At 34.5% G+C, this 18,436-nt stretch overlaps 1 non-coding gene and 1 pseudogene across 1 annotated transcript; both read right to left on the reverse strand.

Moving 5' to 3' along the window:
- Positions 1–4,487: 4,487 nt before the first annotated feature.
- Positions 4,488–8,212, reverse strand: LOC140806773 (uncharacterized; annotated as a pseudogene).
- A 9,355-nt stretch (positions 8,213–17,567) lies between these two features.
- TRNAP-CGG (transfer RNA proline (anticodon CGG)) lies at positions 17,568–17,639 on the reverse strand. The gene has a single exon. It is a non-coding gene; the product is annotated as a tRNA-Pro (tRNA).
- Positions 17,640–18,436: the final 797 nt, after the last annotated feature.

Here is an 18,436-nt window from a genome sequence, read left to right on the forward strand (position 1 = left end):
TTGAGTTGTGCAATCCCGAATCAACATTTATTTATACCTTTCTCTTCTCGGTCTGATGAAGACGAAGTCTCACATTCAACTCTGTCCATAACCAATCTGGCAATGATAATATCAAACAGGCACAATATCAATATCTAACTCAATTCAATACCTGTTCTGATCAATATTCAAATCAAAATACAGTCTGATCAATGTTAATCGACATACGGTACAACAATACAATCTGAAGCAATACTGAATCTGATCAATATAAATCAACTGATGTTTCGACGGCATAACAATACAGTTTCGATAACCCCGTCAATCTCAACATCGCAAGTATAATACCAGAATTCATAATCAGTATCAGTACAATTCAATATATGTACATTCAAGATCAGTAACAACACCACTCTGATATCAAATCCCAACCAATATCTTTCGAAAATCATAACAATTGTATAAACAGTCTATTCTTTAATCTGACTTCAGTTATACAATGCCTACTGTAGCAGAAACATCATATCTGATTCGTATTCAATTCTGACAATATTATAATTTCAAATCATGTCTAAACGTAACAAAACTTACGTCCAGTTGTAGCCTGCGTTGATAGGAACTCATTATTGTAATCGGATTCAAAAACAGACGGACGGATTTCTCGCAAATTACAAAATAAGTATCGAAGAACCTTTAAAGCTTTTTCCCAGCTAATCCTTCCCTTTTTCGTTTCTGAAGGGATATAAGTGCTAATCATATATATATATATATATATATATATATATATATATATATATATATATATATATATATATATATATATATAGACACACGCTGCATTCAAGAGACCAATTGGCATTTTGGCAATCTGCATGCCGCGCGCATATGCGTGCACAAAGCCGTGCATATGCGCCTGGCTTTCTGCCCGGCATCTTGTTGTTAATATGCGCGACATATCTCGCGCATATGTTCTGCATCGCACACTCTTACTCGTGCATATGCGCGCCTCCAGCCGCGCATATGCGCCCAAGTTTCTGGACGTTCTGCGCATGTGCGCGCATTCAAGCCGTGCATGTGTGCGCATGGTTCTATCATTGTCGCGCATGTGCGCCCAACTACGTCGCGCATGTGCGCAAAGCCTATTCTTCCTACATAATGTCAGATCTTCTTTCGGCTCTCCCGGTCTGATCCTCTCCATCTATAACCATTTAAATTTTCACCAATAGATTATAATAATCATTGCCAAATCCTTTCGGATTAACCGGATAAATTCCTCGGGCCTTACAACGTTGTTGTTTGAAGTGCTCGTGCTGCCGTGATTGTTGAAGACATTTCAGACAACACGCGTGCAAGTGTTGGCTGAAGATCATTTTTGTTGTTCCAATTTTTTGACATCACGTTTTTTGCTTTCTTTATTTATGTTTTAGTGTTCTTGGTTGTTTTAGAAAGCTAGTTTATTTTCTCAACGTGTTGAGCAAATTTATTTTTATTAAGATCACTAGTGATCGATTTTTGTAAATGTTTTGGTTTTCTAGTGATTAATTTTTGCCCTGAGGCATCATACTTGTGCAAATTTAATCTTATCCATCTAGTTACTTAAAGTAAATTTGTGTTACAAACTTTAATATTCCGCTGCATGTGTCTTAAATGTTGTAACATTTAGCACAACACTTAATTTTGATAAAACACAAATTTACAATATTGCACTACTGTTGAAACGACCTTGATTTTATTTAAATAATCATAAATCATAAACTCGAGAATACTAACTAAATAAAATAAAGCATAATAAATATCTCTAATAAAAATCCTTAACATAAATCTTTAAATAATTTATGTAACAAGCTAGTGCGGAAACATAAAGGTCCTCGGGTGTGTACTGCTGCACTCGATCCACTCAATCGTTAGCACCTCCCATAAATCATCAAATCATGCATCATACAAACCTAGTGAAAATAATGACTCAGCACATTCTAAACATGAATAGCAAATAATACATATACAATCACATGCATTTAAAAAATCATATTTTTATTTAAAATAACTTTTGAACATAAATAACAATTTAAAATCATTTAAACATAATTAAATCATAAATCGTAAAATCATTTTAAAATAACTTTAAAGCATAAATAAATCATTTAAAAAAACTTTGAGTATAAATAAATAATTTAAAAATCATTTAAAAATAGCTTTAATCATCATCATAAATCATATATCATAAAATCATTTTAATCATAAGTTTTCAATCATATATCATTTCGTGTGAAATTTGATCCTTGAAAGTGACTAGCTTTTGTCCTCGGTCGACTGATCAGTTTTCAGCTCCACATAGCTCCACTAAGCTCCATCGTGGAAATACGATCGTCGGGGTCCTCTGGGGCCTTGTCCCATTCACGGTGTCCTTCTGGAGCCCTTGGCCCGTATATGGGGTCCCTCTGGAGCCTTGGCCCTCACGTCATCCCACAAAATTGTAAACTCACTGTCTTCACATAAACGGATCCTCCACAAATCATATATCATATCTCACAGTCAATTCACATCCTTCAAAATATTTTTCCTTTTCTTTTAAAACATAAAATATTATGTCTTTCCAAAAATAACATTTTAAACAGTAAAAATTGCATAGCTTTACCATAAATTATAAAATAAAATATTATCATCAAAATCATCATTTTAAATCATACAATATCATTTAATATGTTTATGATCCTTCGGGACGCTGCCAAGCGTTTATGTATTTTCATAACTGTAAAATTACTGGTTTGCGCCTAGACGTAACATTTCTCAAATTTATCTTTTTTCTCACTTTTAATAACATGGACTTATTCTAAATAATTATTTAAGCTTAAATATAATTTTCCATAATTTTATAAATATTAAAACTAGGCTTTTCAATTAATTCTTTAATTAGTGTTTCGTGAGGCGATTAAATCTCGGATAAATTCAAACCTCAATATTTTGATCCCAAATTTTAAACATAATATTTTTATTATTTATTCTACCCTTATGAGCCATGAACCACACTCGTGGACCCATGGTTCTAATTTTTCTTATTAAATTCAAAATAATGACCCTCATTCGAACACACCGAGCCATCTCCCAATTTACTCGAGCCACGCCCGAGCCACCTTGAGCCAAAGCCTAGCCAACTCGTTTAGGAACCCTACTGACCAATCCCAAGCCCCTTAGACCCTTGAAAAACGTACTGCCCTTGACCCCTTTGGTGTGTGCGAGAGTTTTGGTGCACTTGGGACTCCTTCTCCTTCTAGGAACCTTACAGCCCCCTAACCATCTACCAGAACTGACCCTCACCGAGCCTAGACCACACTCAGACCCCGCCTGACCCAGCCCACGCCATCAAACCACGCCCCTCAACCCACGCACAAACCCAGCAACCAAGCACCAGATTTGCACAAGCTGCTAACCCGCGCTAATGGACTCCTACCAAAACTTGGACACTTCCAGTCGAGCCACCACCGAGCCCACCTAACCCTAACCATCCCTGGACCACACCCAGACCCAACCCAGACCAGCCCAGGCCCTTGAACCCAAGCTGCGAACCTCTGAACCAAGAGCAACAACATGTGCGCCTTGTGCTTCCCTCACGCTTCTCTCGTTTGGCTCGAGCCACAGCGCACCCAGCTGCTCCAGCCCCTGGACCGACCCCTTCCCATCACCCTAGGACCCTGATGGACCTACTCTGAGCCACCCAGCCCCAGCAGCAAGCCTCCTTGGCTGCTGTCAAACACACAGCTCGCGTGAGGAGTCCATGCTCCACGAGACTCCCCCAAAGCTGCGACCAAGGAGTCCTAGCCATGCTAGGACTCTTCCTGACCCTGACCCACGTCCAACACGAGCCCTCCTCGAGACCTGGTCAAACCCCTAAGCCCCGTGCATAGTAATCGAGCCACTTGAACCACAACAAGCGCACAAAGCCACGGCTCCTTCTTGCTTGAATCTTACGGTTGTCCAGCTTGTTAATTACTTCACTTTTATCATGTTTTGTTCATGTTTTATTCATATTATATTATGTATTGGCCTAATAACACTTAATTTATTAGATAATAAAAGTTTATAAAATTAGTTACCATAAAATAATATTTTTGATCTTTTAAAACTCCTTGTTTGCCCAAAATCCGCTTCTCGGGAAAAATCGAGCTCGACTAATAGAATAATTCGAACTTCAACATTTTTAGGAAAATTAAATTATTTTTAAACCATATTAGGAAGTCTTGCCATCAATTAAATAAAAATACATATTTTTGTCTTGTCGTCTCCAGTCTCCTTTCCGCTGCCTATTATCGAATATTCGGGTAAAATCATTGATTTCATGTAATCATGTCATATTATCATTTAATTATGCAATCATATATTTAATCATATAATAAATATCATGCAAGCATTTAAAAACAATTAAATAAAACAAGTAAACAATTAAAATAATTTGTATGCATGCGATTTACGTAGACTGATTTTTCGGACGTTACAATTCTTATTATATAAACTCATACCTGTCAAGAATTATTCCTTACAATGATAAATATATTAATTTATATTGTTACAATATACAAGACATATATATATATATATATATATATATATCATCCTTTTATGTCAGTCCTAAATTCATTAAAATTACAGGCAAAAGCAGAACCTGATCTCCTTCTCTCAACAATCTTCTTTATCAAAAGCATTTCTGATTCATCAGCTTCCTCCTCGTCTTCGCTCTCGAAATCCTCATCCAACAACAAACTTCTAGACATCTGCCTATCCCATGTCCGGACCATATCTTGAACTGAATCCTCTCGCGCACCATCTTTTTCCATAACTGCATCATGATGTGAGACACGGTCCTTTTCTTCATCGAATAGATCGTCGATGAATTTTTGTACAGTTGAATACATTTCATGATCACTGCCAAAGTTACTAATAAACTTCTCACCTCGTTCTTGATCGTTATCTGTCGCCTTCAATAAAATCCCATTATCCTCCTTAATTGAATCCAGGGAATTGCTGGAGATAATCTTAACCAACGATCCATCGGCTGCGTAGTGTTCACAAATGTTTATCGGGCTTTGGGGAGAGCATGAATATTCTGTTTCACTGTAAGGAAGTCTTGTTCCCAATATAATGCCTTGAGAACCAAGAACTCGAACTTTGTTTTCGCTGTTACTAAGGGCAATTTCTAGCTCCTTGATACGTGCTTCAAGCCTAGACTCAATCAACTCATGGAGGCGGAAACACAGCTCCCTCGGCGAAACTGCGTAATTTGGAGGCTGAGAGACATTGGTGGTTGTACCTGTTGATTTGTCACCTGACTCAGATACAGTATCTCGAGTTTCCGTGGGGATCATTGGCTTTAAGTCTCCTTGAGCAATATCTGGTTCGTAATCCGGATCAAGCTGGAAAATAAAGATGACGCTGAAGCATCTTAGGTTTATAAAAACTTGATCAGAAACTAAACCTCCGGAAACTGGTATCAAGCAAAAAGTAGCTATCTAGCTAGTGTTCTCAACAGAATTCGGGAGACCATGCAAGCAAATTTATTATATTTCTACTTATCTTTAATCTTTTCGACTTGTAGGAGTCCATCACATGGCATATGGACTAGAATAATTAAAATTCAGTAAAATTTGAATTATTCAAGGAACAAAAGTATCATTAACATCCAACGAATGATCCAGTTAAGAAAGTGAGTGGTATATGTTTTCAGGTGAATGCCAGGCATTCAAGAGAATATTAAACTGAAAGCACAGACAACAGAGACCAAAATCTTTGAGACCAAAAGCTCGAAGATCAATGAAATAAGAAACCAGGTTCATGATGTATATCAAACTGTTCAAATTCTTAAAAGAAGGCAAAACTGTGTCTCACCTCAACAATATAAGATATGTTTTCAAGAGCAGTTGCAGTCATATTGTGTTCGAGCATCTCTAGTTCAGCCTGAAGCTCTTCCTCAATTTTACTCCTTATTTGGAGATTCTCATCATTATCATAGCTTGCCTTAAAATTGTCAAATTTGGTCAATTCTTTTGCTTCCTTGTTAGGAGATGCAATTGGCTCCCTAATTGATGAAGGTGTATCACTTTTTCGAGGGGGCTGATAATAGCCTTCATTTACAATCTCCTTCACAGTAATCATTTCTTTCATATTAAGTTCATCATGCAAATCTTGAACTAAATTATGTGTCTGCTTTAATTGCAGTTTCATATTATCTACTTCCCTTTGCTGGTCGTTTTAGCAGACAACATTCCAATGCTCATCCCCATGATAAAAAGAAGCACTCCATTAGGTCCTGGCAACATAAAACCGAAATAAGTATTTCAAATGAGAACTTAATTAGGCAAACTTTTCAAATCTTTAGTTTTTTCCCAACCACCCTAAACTTTATATAACTGCAGTTTATTGCTTGACAAATAAAGTAGCTGAAAATCAATCACCAAAAAAATAAACATGCAACGAAGCCATGTTTGTCGATATTCAACACATCCATTAACTTTTGTGAGAAAACAATATCACTGCATCCATGTCACACTAAACCCCTGAAACAAATACTTAAGCAGAACTACTTTCCAAGATAGTAAAAACAAGCAAGTCAATAGGCAAAACTCGGGCTACATGAAGACACCAGTCAACCCTATTGGCAAGCCATGATACAAGCCTGCACAGACATTCATCCGTGTCTGGATTTGATTGCATTTCATGTCCAAACAGTTGCTTAAAATGACAGACATAAACTACAAAGTTAGTTTCTTGAGAGACAACTCCTTGGAACATGTCATGGACAAAGAAAACCTTTCAGTAAATATTCAGAACTCAACAAGACAGCAATTCAGACAATAAATACTCAGGCTACATTAAGACACCAGTCAACACTATTGGCAAGCCATGATACAAGCCGACACAGACATTCATCTGTGTCTGGATTTGGTTGCATTTCATGTCCAAACAATTGCTTAAAATGACAGACAAACAACAAAGTTAGCTTCTTTCGAGACAACTCCTTGGAACATGTTATTGACAAAGAAAACCTTTCAGTAAATATTCAGAACTCAACAAGACAAGCAATTCAGTCAATCAATACCCGCACGTTGCATAAAATCAAATGATTAAACACATCAAAATCTGTAAAAACAAGAGCAGATGTAGAGACCTGATGAATCAAAAAGTCTATGAGGCACACCATCAGTGGAATCACTCATTCGTGCAAGGCCGGAACTCTTTTTTGGCTTCCTTGGAAGCACGGCCGAATCAATATGATCCATTGAATGAGACCTAAACATTGTACTCCTCACTTTTGAGCCAACAATATTTTCTCTCCTCCCCTCCTCCACCCCACCATCAAAAAGTGCCAAGGATGAAGCGCTGCTCGATCTGGTGGTCAATCCAATTCCATCAGTAACCAGCAGTGGCATCGATGTATACACAGTAGGAAACATGCCAAACATATTTTGTTCAAATCCCTCACCATCTTTACTTAGCTCATAATCAAGGTCATTTTCTAAAGAAATCAATGGCCTCGCAACATTCAAGCCACTCCTACTACTTCTAATGAACTTCCCCCTTCCCAATCTACGGGAAGTTTTTCTCTCACCATCTTCAAATTCTGGGATTCTTTGTCCCGAAATGCCAGTACTGCTAGAAGCTAACTCTCCATCTTCTTGAGCTCTGTTTTGCTCTAATCTGCGTAATGGGCAGGTATTATAACGTATCTGCTGCAAGATATTCATGGATTCTAATTGAACATTGCCTGGGTATTTAAGAGCTGGCTCCAATAAACCTTCGTTTTTATCCACCGTTAAATTTTGCAAGTTCTTGGCAATGTATCCAGCTCCGGCAGCTGCTGCAACCACCCACAAATCCATTCTTCCACAACACAAAATATCCCCTAAAACATCGATTTTCTCCAATTTCCCAGAAAAAATACATCGAACTTGCCCATTACAGTACTAGAGATCTTCATAGCAGAGCCCTGCAAACAATGAAACTCATGCAGAAATCACACGCTACAAAACTCTTGAAGTCGAAACTCGTTGCTTATACGAACTGAATTGCTCAAGAATCTGTATTGAATTCAACGACGAATGGACTCCGAAGTGGGAAGATTATTAGTAAAATTTATTGAATTCATGGTCTTGGTTGGAAGCGCGAATGTTCCAACTCAAGATTTGTAGATTTATTATTTAATTTTAAGTGAAAAACAAGCAATTGTTTTGATCTCGAGGGGCCATGGCTCACAACAGCCACTTAACTGTGGATAGTGAATTTGAGACCCTAATTTAATGGCTAGTGTTCAATTTCTTTGGATTTCAAACGTTTTCAACGACTCATAATATCGACCCGATCCATCCAAATGTCAAGATTTGAACATTCGTTCTCCAGATCGAACTTAAACTTTTGGGAATATTTCATCTTACTTTGTGAGGCACTGCCTAATAAGAAGATCAAAGGCCTAATTTTAACCACACATATACGGGTTCATCAATTCATATGCGGGGTTCACCAATTTCTTTAAAATCAACGGCCCAAATCCTGTGAGACACTGCCCCCAGATAACATCGACACTATCGTTATATGTATAAATTAGACAATTGGACTTTGAACTAGGGTAAATGGATAAATATAAATGGATAAATATGATAATTTGATAAACCCGAAAATTAGAATTTCTTTTTATTATAGCCATTAATTTTTTTACTAATTATAAAATTTTATTTTTTAAACTAAAATTAACTCAGATACAAAAGTATGAAATTTTCTTTTACCTTATTTATTTATTACTTGATAATATAATGTCTTTTTAATCATTGTTTATCCTAAAATCAACAATATATGTCCTTGGGCAATGGCTAGAACAAATTGTTGTGAAAAAGTAAAAATTTACGGTAAAAAGTAAAAATCTCAAACTCTCAAAATTATCAAACTACACACTTTATAATATTTTTCTCTCAACTCAATTGTTATTTCATTCACAAATGAGTGCTCTATTTATAGAGTTTCATATACAAATATTCCAAAATAAATTACCTCATTACATACATCATCACACACTAATTTTCAATATTCAACACCTAATTTTACCTAATTTTCAACATTCAACATTCAACATACATATTTTAATATTATATTTTCAACACTCCCCCTTGTGATGATGATCATAATGATTGTCTTCATTACGTGTTTTTATACTGCCTCGTTAAAAACCTTACTTGGAAAAACCCATTGGGATAAAAACCATAGTAAGGGAAAAAGAGTGCAGTCACGTAAACTCCCCCTGATGTTGACATGAACAGTTCTTCACAAATTTCGTAGATTGCGCATCTCAATATTATATATGTGCTTTCTGAATATTGACGTAGGAAGTGCCTTTGTGAAGAGATCTGATGAGTTTTCACTTGATCGAATGTGACGAACATCAATACATTTATTCTTCTCAAGCTCCTTGGTGAATGCGAAGAACTTAGGAGGAATATGTTTAGTTCTGTCGCTTTTTATGTATCCTTCTTTCATTTGAGCAACACATGCAGCATTATCTTCATATAGTATCACAGGTTTCTCGTCGAATGATAATCCGCATGAGATTTGGATATGTTGGGTCATTGATTTTAACCACACACATTCACGGCTTGCTTCATGTAGTGCAATAATCTCGGCATGATTTGATGAAGTTGTTACTAGTGTTTGTTTCTGTGAACGCCAAGAAATTGCAGTGCCTCCACGAGTAAATACATATCCAGTTTGGGAACGTGCCTTGTGTGGATCAGATAAGTATCCAGCATCAGCATAACCAATTATACTTGGATTAGCATCTTTTGAATACAAAAGTCCCAAGTCTGTCGTTCCTCGTAGATAACGGAATATATGTTTAATTCCGTTCCAGTGTCTCTTTGTTGGATATGTGCTAAATCTTGCCAACAGATTCACGGCAAAAGATATATCAGGCCTTGTACAATTTGTAAGGTACATAAGGGCACCGATGGCACTTAGATATGGTACTTCTGGACCAAGAATATCTTCATCATCTTCACATGGACGGAATGGATCCTTTTCTATGTTTAATGATCTAACAACCATTGGAGTACTTAAAGGATTTGATTTATCCATATTAAAACGTTTAAGGATCTTTTCTGTATAATTTGTCTGGTGAACAAACATTCCACATTCTTTTTGTTCAATTTGCAAACCCAGACAATACTTGGTTTTTCCAAGATCCTTCATTTCAAATTCTTCCTTCAAGTATGACACAATTTCTTGAATTTCCTTACTCGTTCCAATGATGTTTAAATCGTCAACATATACAGCAATAATTACGCATCCGGATGTTGTTTTCTTAATGAAAACACAAGGGCATATTGAATTATTTACATATCCCTTCTTCATCAAGTGATCACTTAGCCGATTATACCACATTCGGCCGGATTGCTTTAACCCATATAATGATCTTTGTAATTTCACAGAATAACATTCTCTGGGTTTTGAACTTTGTGCTTCAGGCATCTTAAATCCTTCAGGGATTTTCATATATATATTACTATCAAGTGATCCATATAAGTAAGCTGTAACAACATCCATAAGACGCATTTCTAAATTTTCAGATACCGCCAAGCTAATCAAATACCGAAACGTAATTGCATCCATCACAGGAGAATACGTTTCTTCATAATCAATTCCAGGCCTTTGAGAAAAACCTTGTGCAACAAGTCGAGCTTTATATCTTACTATTTCATTTTTCTCATTTCGCTTTCGAATAAAAACCCATTTGTATCCAACAGGTTTTACACCTTCAGGTGTAAGGACTATAGGTCCAAAAACATTACGTTTATTTAGTGAATCCAATTCAACCTGGATGACATCTTTCCATTTTATCCAATCCTGCCGATTTTTACATTCACCAAAAGATTTTGGTTCATGATCTTCGTTATCATTTATGATGTCGATTGCCACATTATAAGAAAATATATCATCAATTTCTTCTATATCTTTTCGGTTCCATATTTTTCCAGTATTAATGTAATTGATAGAGATTTCATGATTCTCGTCAGTTTGTGGTTCTGACAGAACATTTTCATCATCATGTGTTTCTTCAGGAACATCATTCTCTATTTTGTGATCATCATGTGTTTCTTCAGAAACATCATTCTTTATTTTGTGATCATCGTGTTTCTCTATGAATTTTCTTTTACGAGGATTTTTATCCTTGGAACCGACTGGCCTTCCACGCTTCAGGCGTTTAATGACATCATGAGTATCTTCCATTTGTTTCTTTGGAATTTCAATTCGAGCAGGGGCATTTGCAGCATGTATATATGATTTAGTTACCCCTTTTGTGTCTGCAAATGCATCTGGTATTTGATTTGCTATTCTTTGCAAGTGCACAATCTGCTGTACATCCTTTTCACATTGTTTTGTTCTTGGATCCATATGTAACAATGATGATACATACCACGTAATTTCCTTTTCGGTATGTTTCTGTTCTCCCCCTAACATTGGGAAGATTTCCTCATTAAAATGACAATCAGCAAAACGTGCTGTGAACACGTCTCCTGTCTGAGGTTCAAGATATCGAATGATTGATGGACTATCATAACCGATATAAATTCCAACCTTTCTTTGAGGTCCCATTTTCTTTCGTTGCGGTGGTGCAATAGGCACATACACCATACATCCAAAAATTCTCAGATGAGAAATGTCTGGTTCTTTACCAAATGCAAGCTGTATTGGGGAGTATTTATGATATGCACTTGGTCTGATGCGAATTAATGCAGCGGCATGTAAAATTGCATGTCCCCATATAGAAATAGGGAGTTTTGTTTTCATAATCATTGGTCTAGCAATCATTTGCAGACGTTTAATCAATGATTCAGCCAATCCATTCTGTGTATGTACATGAGCAACATGATGCTCAACAATGATTCCCATAGACATACAATAATCATTGAAAGTCTGGGAAGTAAATTCACCAGCATTATCAAGTCTAATTTTCTTGATTGTATAATCGGGAAATTGATTTCTCAATTTTATTATTTGAGCAAGTAATCTTGCAAATGCAACATTTCGAGTTGATAATAAACATACATGTGACCATCTGCTGGAGGCATCAATCAATACCATAAAGTATCTGAATGGTCCACATGGTGGATGGATTGGTCCACAAATATCACCCTGAATACGTTCAAGAAACATTGGTGATTCAGTTTGGATTTTGCCTGGTGATGGTCTTATAATAAGTTTTCCGAGAGAACAAGCTTTACATTGAAACTTATTATTCTGAAAGATCTTCTGGTCTTTCAACGGATGACCATGTGTATTTTCTATAATTCTTCGCATCATTGTTGAACCAGGATGTCCCAATCGATCATGCCAATTGGTTAATATCGAAGAATTATCAACTACCATGTTTGATTCAATGGGACTTATATGTGTATAATGCAATCCAGTAGGGAGCATTGGTAATTTTTCAATCACATATTTCTTTCCTGATTTATATGTGATAAGACACATATATTTCTCATTCCCTTCATTCATTGTTTGAGTATCATACCCATGGGAATATATATCATTAAAACTCAACAAATTTCTTTTCGATTGTGGTGAATATAAAGCATCATTGATCAAAAATTTTGTACCATTAGGTAACAAAAATTGTGCTTTACCACATCCTTTAATCAAGTCTACAGGACCTGATATTGTATTCACCGTTGTTTTGTTGGTTTTAGTTCCAAGAAATATCTTTTATCTCGGAGGATAGTGTGCGTTGTACCACTATCGGGTATGCAAACTTCAGCTTTGCTCATAGCATTTTCCATATTTGAACTTCAAAAAAATATGCAATGAAATAAATTACTGGCAATATATATTTAAATATAACACATATCATAATTATACAATAAAACATTATTTTATGAATACATGAAAAACAAATTATTGTACATTTATATTCTACCACTATATTGTTCATTTTCAGAAAAATCATTGAGAAAATCTGCAGCATCAAAATTGTTCATTTCTATCCCACCAACATGTTGATCATTTCCAGAGAAATCATTCATAAAATCACCAGCATCAAGATGAGTTGAATCACTCAAACGGTCACTGCGTTCAGTGAAGTTGGTCTCCTTTTCTTTCCCCTTTAATGATTCTTTATAAAGTTTACAAAGGTGCTCAGGGGCTCGACAAACTTTGGACCAATGTCCTGGAGTACCACATCTGTAACAAGAACTTTCATATCTTTTTGAGTGATTCTCATTAACACTTGTATTCTCATGATGCCTTTTCTGTGGATGGTTTGGGACGCTCTTTTGAGATGAGTTATAAAAATAACTATCTCTATTATTTTCAAAACCACGGCCTCGACCACGACCACGGCCAAATCCACGTCCACGTCCACTGTCCACGACCTCGACCTCGACCTCGACCAAAATCTTGTCTTTGAATTTGATTTTGGTTCCGAGGTTTAAATTCATTTTTATTTACAGCATTTACTTCGGGAAATGCTGTTGATCCAGTGGGTCGGGACTGATGATTTCTCACTAGAAGCTCGTTGTTCTTTTCCGCCACAAGAAGACAGGCGATGAGTTCAGAATATCTGGCAAATCCACGTACTCTATATTGTTGCTGTAGAGTAATATTTGATGCATGAAATGTGGAAAATGTTTTTTCAAGCATCTCAGATTCAGTAATCTCATGGCCACAAAATTTCAATTGCGAGATTATTCTATACATCGCCGAATTGTAATCACTGACTTTTTTAAAGTCTTGGAATCTTAATGTATTCCATTCATCCCGGGCGGTCGGAAGTATAACTTCTCTTATATGTTCAAATCTTTCTTTTAATCCCTTCCACAAAGCCATGGGATTTTTTTCAGTCAGATATTCACATTTCAATCCATCGTCGAGATGTCGACGTAAAAATATTATGGCTCTTGCCTTTTCTTGTGACGTGCATATGCCATTTTCTTTAATGGTCTCGCTTAGACCCAATGACTCAAGATGCATTTCTACATCTAGAGTCCATGGCATATAATTTTTCCCAGTAATGTCAAGAGCGATGAATTCGAGCTTTGTCAAGTTTGCCATGGTGGTACTAAAAATCACGATGCATTTTATTAGTTAATGAATATTGCAATACAAAGTAATGGATAAACAACAAGTACAAGTATTCGTAAAAATAAAGAAAACACACGAGGAGGATATTCTCCGATAAATACAAGACTCGTGAGTATGATAACTAAAATAATTAAAAATAACCTTGCGAAAGCCATCTTCTTTTTTCTCCGAAAATTTGATGAAGAATAATTTTTAGAGAAGAAGAGAAAGTTGGGGTGATTGAATGAGTTTGAGAGATCATATTTATAGGGCAAAAACTAGCCGTTTTGTTATCGTTTATGACCGTTGGTGAATAAAAGAATAAATGTATGTATTTGTATAATTTTATGGTAATAATATGGTATATATAATATTAGACATGTTTAAATAATTATATATATCATATCATAATATTATAACGACTGTCATAATTTATTTTGTTTAAAAACCTTATAGGCTTTTATACTTGTCGTATCCCTTGCCGGGAGTGTGGGATGTCGTCTTAACATCCTCCCAGGATTTATAACAAGTTTATGAAAAATTTATTTTATTATTTCTAATAATAACATTATATTGTATATTAAATAAATACACAATAAATAAATAACAGTAAAATAAATATAATTACTTTTGTTACCTTTTTCTTCTGTTTGGAGCTTGGAAAAGTATGTAGGACTTTTAGAGCTTCGTGCTGATAACGTGTTGTGAAAAAGTAAAAATTTACGGTAAAAAGTAAAAATCTCAAACTCTCAAAATTATCAAACTACACACTTTATAATATTTTTCTCTCAACTCAATTGTTATTTCATTCACAAATGAGTGCTCTATTTATAGAGTTTCATATACAAATATTCCAAAATAAATTACCTCATTACATACATCATCACACACTAATTTTCAATATTCAACACCTAATTTTACCTAATTTTCAACATTCAACATTCAACATACATATTTTAATATTATATTTTCAACACAAATATAATTTTAGCATAAAGCTAGGATTTATTTGGATTATATGTTATATCCTTTTAAATACATACATAAAAGTTGTATTATAAAATCACCGAGATCTAGTATAGTATGTATAGATTTTCTACCTTAGAAACTAGGCAAAAACTTGTGAGAGACGATTTCACAGGTCGTATTTGTGACGGATCTCTTATTTGGGTCATCAATGAAAAAATATTATTTTTTATGCTAAGCGTATTATTTTTTATATTGAATATTAGTAGGGTTGGCACGTCTTACAGATTATGATCCGTGAGACGGTCTCACATGAGACCCACTCTAGAAACTAATTAACAATTCCACCAAAATTTATAAACATTGTGTTTCATATGATGAAAAAAGTGGGATTTGGAATTTGAAATAGGCAAAAATTGTGTGAGATGGTCTCACGGGTCGTATTTTGTGATACTGATCTCTTATTTGGGTCATACATGAAAAATTATTACTTTTTATTTTAAAAGTATTATTTTTTGTTGTGAATATAGGTAGGGTTGACTCATCCCACAGATAAAGATTCGTGAGACCGTCTCACAAGAGACCTATTCTTTGAAATATCAGTGTTTGGAATAATGGGATTTCAGAATGAAATTGATATTTGATGGAATTTGATTAGATTTGGCTTTAATTAAATGAAATATTGATTTCATTTCATAGATTTCATTTCAAGATTTCACAAGATTCGAACTAGGGAAAAAATATATATTAACTTTGTATATCAATCTCATAAATTTTCGATCAAATATGATAAATCACATGCCGTATTACATATTTTGGGAAAGCTATGTAAAAATCAATTAAATATTTTATATTTAAAAAAATATACGTTGTCGAAAACCTTGTTTTTAATATTAAATTTATAATTGATCAAACTTTGTGTTGCGTTGCGAAAGCGCTAGCAGATTTTGATGATAACAAAAATTGTTATTGTGTTGTTAATATATTTCAATAATTGTGCAGTTGATAGAGGTCAAGTTGTAAGATTTGAGAAGCTATAACTCGAATTTAGTCAACTTAAAAATCTGGCGAGTTAAAGTATTTCGATGATATGTTATAACTCAGTTATCGAAATGACCAACAATCAAAATAGCTAAATAGAAAACTAAATACTCTACAAGTCATACGCAGATAAGCTGGACTAATTCGGATGTTATTTAAGCAAACCAGTGGTCATCATATCAAGCTAGATTTATTGAGCTAGAACCAGCTTGACATGATTAGTTCTTGTATTTTGTTTATCTCTCACAAACCAATGATCTCATTTACCAGCAAACAAAATGAATGAAAAGAACTCAATAACATACAAGCCATACTTCAGGTTGACTCGACCAGTTTGGATGTTACTTATGCTAACTGAACATTGCAAAACCGAGTTCGATGACACAAGATACAGACAAGATACAACTATTGGCTAAACATGAGCAGTTATAGTATTTTGATCATATCTCGGCTCGATTATCGAAATTGAATGATTTAGCATTACAAATATAACACAATAATCTGGAAATCATCTTACAAAGTGAAAGTCTAAATCGGAACTTGAAGCTGATAAACCGCGTTTAATGTGCTTGTTTTGCACTGGTTCTGCACTGAATAAAGAACACGTTCCAGGTTGTGTATAGTCTGATATTTCGATCATATCTCTCCACTAAAAACTCGAAATGGAGTGATTCTTAATGCTATGAAAAGTTGAGAGAAATGACTACAATTTTAATGGTTATTACTTTGCACAAAAATAGACAAATTCAATAGTTAATAAAGAGAAGCATCCAGTTAGAGTTGCACCTGCTAGACTTGCACAAACTTGTATAGAGTCTGATATTTTGATTATATCTCTATCATACAAGCTTAAAATTGAGTTATTCTTGATTTTATGAAAAACTAAGAAAAAGAGATACCAACATTATTATTCATCATTTTTTTCCTAAATCGATTAATCAAGAATTACAATCAAGAGAAAATATCAACTATATTTAGTCAATCTCTAGCAAGGCACTCCAGTCGGACCAGACAAACATGTCTACTCGGACCATCTAAACACCTCAACCGCAACCAACCCGATATTAAAAAGTGGTTAGCTAATATATGATGAGGAGAGTCACGGAAGATGAATCAATTTATATTTTTCCATGTTCAATCATTAGTAAATCTCTTGTGAGACGGTCTAACGGATCTTTATGTGTAAGACGGGTCAACCCTACCGATATATATAATAAAGAATAGTACTCTTAGCATAAAAAGTATTACTTTTTTCATGGATAACCCAAATAAGAGATCTGTCTCATAAAATACGACCCGTGAAATCGCCTCACACAAGTTTTTACCTTCAATCATTCATGTTTCCAACCACTCAAATTCCAAGAATTAATTTTCAGTTGCTTGGAACCTGAAAAATTAAATGAAATCAAATTTCTTTAACTTTCAAAATAAATATCAGAAAATCAAAAAAGAATAAAATAAAAAAAATTACTGATTGAGAGAAGAAAAGATAAGGAGCATTCCGAGAATTGAACTCAGAACCTCTCGCACCCGAAGCGAGAATCATACCACTAGACCAAATGCCCATGTCAAGTGCTAAATGTAAAAATACTATGTATTAAGTAATACATTAAATAATGTATTTCTTTTTATACTTAATTTTAACGATATGCCGTGTCAGTTGAAATAAAAATGAAATGATGCAAAGTCCGAAGCAAGATTAAATAATTTAGGATTTTTACTTTCAATAGGTCAGCCCCGTACACAACTTTAAAAAATTTGTATTTTCTTGACAAAAATTGTAAAAACAAGCGAGTAGACATTTGACTACATGTATATCCTTTTGAGGCAATAAGATAAAGTGATTCACCTCAAACCAATATATATATATATATATATATATATATATATATATATATAATATGTTGTCAATTAACTATATTTATCTTTATCGTTGAGATAACATTCATCTATTAGACGTGACGAAACATATCAAAATTATTCATCCACTAGATGAGAGTCACTAATTGTGAACACAAAAATGAACGTGATTGATAACCACTATATCAAAATTATATATATATACACACACGTCTCATATCAAATAATCTCCTGTTTGTATTTGTGTTTTTAATTAATTAATTAATAGTAGCTTAGTCATTGATAAAAATGGATATATGTAACTAGATTTTTAGTTGATGTAAATAAAGTAAAATCAAACTTTTTTTTAAAATTTGTGAGACGAATAAATAAGCTTTGATTAAATAGTGGTTGATCAGTTCTCATCCATTCATACATTCATCCACCGCAAAAAAAATAAAAATAAAAATAAAAAAAATAAATTATTATTATTATTCCAAAAGTCAACATTTGGCCTTCCAAT

Source organism: Primulina eburnea, chromosome 12, assembly GCF_022965805.1.
Source record: "Primulina eburnea isolate SZY01 chromosome 12, ASM2296580v1, whole genome shotgun sequence".
Lineage (NCBI taxonomy): Eukaryota > Viridiplantae > Streptophyta > Magnoliopsida > Lamiales > Gesneriaceae > Primulina > Primulina eburnea.